Source organism: Mirounga leonina, unplaced genomic scaffold (genome assembly GCF_011800145.1).
Source record: "Mirounga leonina isolate KUSES-001 unplaced genomic scaffold, KU_Mleo_1.0 Mir_151, whole genome shotgun sequence".
In the NCBI taxonomy this organism is placed as follows: Eukaryota; Metazoa; Chordata; class Mammalia; order Carnivora; family Phocidae; genus Mirounga; species Mirounga leonina.
In genome coordinates this window covers 15,595,858-15,601,650 of record NW_023270377.1, presented here as the reverse complement: position 1 = coordinate 15,601,650, position 5,793 = coordinate 15,595,858, and the positions used below count along the sequence as shown (strand labels likewise).

Below are 5,793 nucleotides of genomic sequence, written 5' to 3'. Positions count from 1 at the left end.
TGTGTGTGTGTGTGTGTGTGTGTGTGTGTGTGTGTGTGTGTGTGTGTGAGAGAGAGAGAGAGAGAGAGAATGAGAGGGAGAAATTTCTGGGAGCTTTTGAGAAACACTATTTGGGGATAATGTAACACTTACTGAAAAAGTGAACAAACTTCTGTGGTTTTAACATTAGTAAAAAAGCTTAAAATTATACATTTTTTTCAATGCTGTGTGGGAACACACACACATTCTCCCTTGGATTGTGTCCTGTTATCGGCTGCCCTCTCCCAGATCTCTGTTCTCCTGATCTCTATCAGCGTAGGTTGCAATGAGTGGTAAACCATTAACTTCCAGAGGCAGGAAGCTTAAATTACAATGTCAACCCCACTAGGTGTAAAATTTGCAAGTTGGATTCCATGAGAACAGTCCCTTTGTCTGGCTGAATCGTGCTGGGGGATTGGGAGGAATGGGGCAGGAAGGTTTACTTGGCCCTCTGGATCCTTTATAACCTTCTGCTTTATGAGCTTTACATCCAGATACTGAGTGGGCAGACTCCCACTGTAGCCTACCCCTTCCTTGTCTGTGACTGGGTACCACAGCAATGCGGAGGACCTGTGGGAGGAACGGTGCCAGCTGAGTGTTCTGCTCTGTCACTATGTTCCACTCAGTGGCAAATAGCTTTGCAATCAATATAGTTGAAGACAGCAAGTCAATGCAAGCTGACGGCAGCTCAGGGGAGGAGAAAGCAATGCTGGGGCCTCAGGAAGACACCACGAATCTGCCCAGGAGTCACCCAGCTGAGAAAATGATCTGATTTTAAAGTCACTGATAAATTCTTTCCACTGAATCTTTATTTAAGGAACAATGTTAATTAGCTGTGACTATCTTGTGTAATTATCTTATAATAGGATGGGTATTGAATACTGATAAAGGCAATCTCAAAAGGCAGTAGTGGGTTTTGCTAGTTTCAAGTATACTATTTAAACAGAGGTGAACATGGTGAAATTGTTAAGCATTAACACTGTTATCCATGCTTCAGATTGAAATTGGGAGTTAAAATGATGCTTACAGGAACTTCCTATGTGTTCTAGATGCCTGGCAATTGCTTCTCGTGTGTTTCCAGATGCACTTTTTAAAATATGGAACAAATTTTATTAACTACCCACCAATCAAATAATCAGGAAAATATTTATTGCAGACCTATGATCTTCAAGTTGTGCACAATACACAAAAATAAAGAAATGGCCCTGTCTCCCCTTAAAGAGATTACTATTTACTTGGAGTGTGTGGAGTGTGTTTGCAATCTTAATTAGAGGTATGTAAGGAACTATGGAATTGATTTTGTCTTTGGGCACTAATGTTTACCTGTGATTCCCACCACCACTTGAGAACATGCTCATCAGTTGCAGATAACTGTAACACTGAAGGTCTCCATATTTCTGGGAACATTCAGTTTTTAAATAAGACTTGATTTTTCATTTGAAAATCATAGCAGAATTGAGTTGCAGAAAGAGCACAATAGGTTGTAATAATAGGCTACACCTAACAAGGGATTGAACAGGAAGGTCTCCATTTCAAGGGATTGATGAGATTCCAAGCTCTGTGAGGCCAGATACAAGAGCATATGGACCTCACCTGGGGTCTGCATCTCCAATGCCCCGCACAGTGTTTCTGACATAGTTGATGCTAACAAATACGAGGCATGAATGAACCTGCCCAAGTTAATGCAGCTAGTAAGTGAGAAGCACTAAGATTCCAAGTGGTTGATTCTGGAGGCACAATGAAGGGAATGTATAATAAGGTAAAAGAGCCTAGAAAAAGACAAAGGAAAGAGACTTGGTTAAAGGAGGGGCTTTCAGTTCACTTCTTGGTGTTTCTCCATTAATAGGTTGACCTACTCTGGACTGAAACCCATCACTGGGTAATAAATTAACTATTTGGTTCAGGATTGGCATTTTCTGAAATGAAAAGGAAGAGGAGTATGAGTGCATCTAAGGTGGAAAGGGTAAGTCTTCTTTAAACTTTTATTTCCACCGTATGAGTATATATTATGCATATAAGTGTATTATATAAATGTAATATACTGCAACATTAGTGATAACGCAAACATTTTTGGACAGTTTTCTCAAGAGGGAAACCTGATGGTTGATTGGGAAAGAGGGAGCAGTTTGGACAAAGGCAGGGAGGATGGAATGGCCTAACAGTGTGGAGTACTGCAAACAATTTGGTGTGGCTACAGGATAGGGTACCTGAGCTGGAAGAGTGGGATCTGAGTCTAGACGAGCAATAGGGAGACGATGACAAAGAGTATTTGGCTCAGCTAAGGAATGTGTACTTGATGCTGAAGGAATATTAAACAGAATGGGTAAGAGAAAGCTAATAAGGCATGACCAGGAAAGTGGGAAGATGGAGAAGAAACATTACAGAAGTTAAGGGAGGGTTGACTTTCAAACAGAGGGTTGAAGTTGTGGTCAATAGTGTCAAATGCCCCAGCATGGTCAAACATAATAATAAACATGAAGGTCATGTTTGTCAGTTAAGAGGTCAGTGATCTCGGTTCCTTATTTTTGGTGGGGAGTGGGGAGCACTAAGATCCCACAATAAGAAGTACATGTCACATGGCAACCCAGCATGCACATAAATATATAAACCAAACAAAATTTTCATAGAATAATATTTATTGTTACCATGTGCAGTGCATTCCGTCATTCTTTCTTTTCTGCTCTACTCTATGTATTTTTAAAATTTTAGTTGACATCCGCTAAATTTATTTCCCACAGAAATAATGGCCGGTGACCAATAATTTGAAAACAACTGCATTAGATTACGATGTAACTATATTGGAATGAAGACTATGGCAACCAAGGCAGATTCTCTTACAACCAAGAATAGTGATCTTTTCTGTTGTGTGTTTCTGTTTTTATATATCCAATAAGCTAGATTTGCCTTTGCAAAGCCAAGATAATAATACTCATATATGTAAGTATAAAGTTAAATAAGAATTCTATTCAGTGTAGTCTCCCAGACCTTTTCTAGAAATATGTCTTATAAACCATTCATACCAGTAATAGTAAAATTGCTTCATGAAACTTTCTGTCTGTGAAAGCACAGAAGCAATACCCAATCACAAAAATTTTGCAAGATTGTGGAGTGTGGCAAGGAGGGAAGGAAAGCAGAGTGTCTTTAGTTTAGATAACAAAAAACATGAGGGAAGACCATGAGTGATTTCCCTCTGTCTTGGAAAGGAATAGAGTTCAGTGAATACCCTTAAGTTGATTCACCTGGGGTAAGAATCAGAACACATTTAATGAAAATTTTGTGATGCATATGCATGTTTTCTATCTCAAAGGTTAAAATGTTTAAAATAAGAACTACATTTTTAAAGTAATTACTTACCTCCCTATTAAGAATTTTGCAAAGATAATTAGATCTTTTTTTATGCCGTTGCACACGCAGATCATATTTAAAACTTTCTAGCTGCTCCATGTGGGGAAAAATATTGTAAGCAAATACCTATACTTCATTAAATTTGTTTGAGATAAAGGTTTGTCAGAGTACTGGGTCGATATATTTTCTCAGTTTTTAATCCTGAAAAAAATGTGATTATCATCATCTGACTGTAGAGCTCGATGGGTATACACTTTATACTAACACCTTTGTACTACTCTTCTTAAAACTTTAATAAAATAGGTTTGCTTTGTCATAATGCATCCCAAAAGTTCTAGAGGTTTTATAAAAGTAAGTTTTCAGTTTTGCCTGCAGGAAAGTTGTTTCCTAATGTGTCTCCAAATTGAGTGATATCTAAAAATTACATCTTGAATAAATGAGATTTAATGTAAAATATTAAACCCTCAAGTCCTGCATAAACTCATCCTGGACAGGATGGGGCAAGCCTGCGCTCAATAGATAATAGAATCTTTTAACTGACTTCTACAAAACAGAAGGATTAACTGACACTCGTCCTTGCCTCTGAAAAGCACACAGAGCAAACTCACCTCACCAGGAGGCCTTCTCCAATGGAGCCATGCACTTCTGCTCTCATGTATTAGTCCTACTCAGTGACAGATAGGCTTGCATTTGAACCCTACTGAAGCCAGTAACACTTGGTATTACTGTTAGAGGGGAATCCCTTCCCCCACCCCCACTCCTTGTGTCCTTAATGAGGGATTTTCCCCAAGCACTCTCCAAAGCTCCCTCTCCTTCATTAATTCTGGCCCCCACCCCTGGGGGAAGTGGAGTAATTTACAAATAGTAAAGTTGGGAAGAAAAACTAGCCTGGTTTGGCTCAGCTTTGCTTTTCTCTCTTGGGTAAACATGCCTAGTTCTGCTCACCCAGGACCTCAGTCACCATGAGGGAAGGCCGGCCCAAGTCCAGTGTTTCTTGGGACCAGGTGGTTAAGTCTTGACCTAATTCCTAGTTGCACTGCCAGTTTGGCTAATAACTCTAAAGCCCAGTCCTTCAACCTGGCTTCTAGCTTTATGAAAGTGATATTCTGATGTCAATGTTTGCTCCTTGTTTTATTTTCAATTTGTTCAGGACCTGGGTAGGAAAGAGGGGTGCTAATTGTTGCGTCCCCTTTTGTAGACCCCAATAATTTTAATTACATTATTTAATCCAATATTATTTAAATTGATGAAATGTGATTAGAGTTGTTTCAACTAAGTTGAATCTGCTGGAAAGACTGACAAAGGCAAACCATTTAATAAATACTATTGATTTAAGTGTAAGCATGACACCTATACAAGTTTGTTAAAAATTATAAAAATCTAGGCTTCTTCATTCACATTATTTCTCCAGTGTTTCATAATTTTCCCTTCATTTGAACCAACTGAAACTGGAACCAAGTATGATGCTTTTGATGGTGTGTTTTTTATAAGACAAACAGAGAATTCCAATCAGCTTACCCAAACCAAAAGAAAAAAGCCTTGACCTTTCATTAAAAAAAAAAGACAGAATTTACAAATGTATATGTTTTAAGTCAAACAAAATGTTGCAAGTATTTATCTTTTCTTTCTTTACAATTTCCCTCTTAAATCAACTTTTTAAAAAATTCTTTTTTGCACCAGAAAACTTGTACTATGGTTCTTGTTTAACAGCTTCTATAATTTGGAGAGCCCCAGAAACCCTTTGAGAATTCAGTGAAAGGTATGAATCACTTCTTCTTCCCCTGGAGAGCACATACCCACAAAGCCACAGCTCACAGAACCTACAAAGCTTACCTTTGATGGAGTTCCAGGAAAAACTTTCCATCTCCGGCTGTTACTTGACGGCCAAGCTAAAATTTACCAACGTTGCAGGATAGGCATCAGATAAAACAAATGTGATATGAGGCCATAGAAGGAGGAATTTGTCGCTCACTTTATTCTGGTCTCATCTGCCCGTATTTCTAGACCACTGTTTGAAGGTCAGTCACCATATTTTCAGATGCATATTCAAAAAATAGAACTTATATAGGACACATGGCTAGAATAATGCAGTATGTAGAAACTATGCCAAATGACCAGGGCTCAGGAGGTTTAACCTGAGGGAAAATGACTTAGGAATGAAGGAGAACTATCTGGGATGAGGGGGGCCTGGCTTGAAGGTGGGGGCTATTCTGTGTTGTTTTACAGGTAGGATATGGAACAACAGGAAGAAGTTACTCCCAGGCAGGTCTGGGCTTTGTTCAAGAATCCCTTCATCCACGGGGGAAGTAGGATTAATTAACTAATCAACAAGCATTTATAAAGAGCCTAATCTCATCTCAAGATTTTAGATTTCCTACGTCTTAAATGAGATACGAATTTATTTTAAATTAGCTTCTGTGGTTCTGAAAA

General features: G+C 38.7%; 1 pseudogene; it reads right to left on the bottom strand.

The window, feature by feature from the left end:
- The window catches only part of LOC118012636, a 65,969-nt pseudogene extending 60,742 nt beyond the window's left edge, over positions 1–5,227 (bottom strand).
- Between the last annotated feature and the right edge of the window lie 566 nt (positions 5,228–5,793).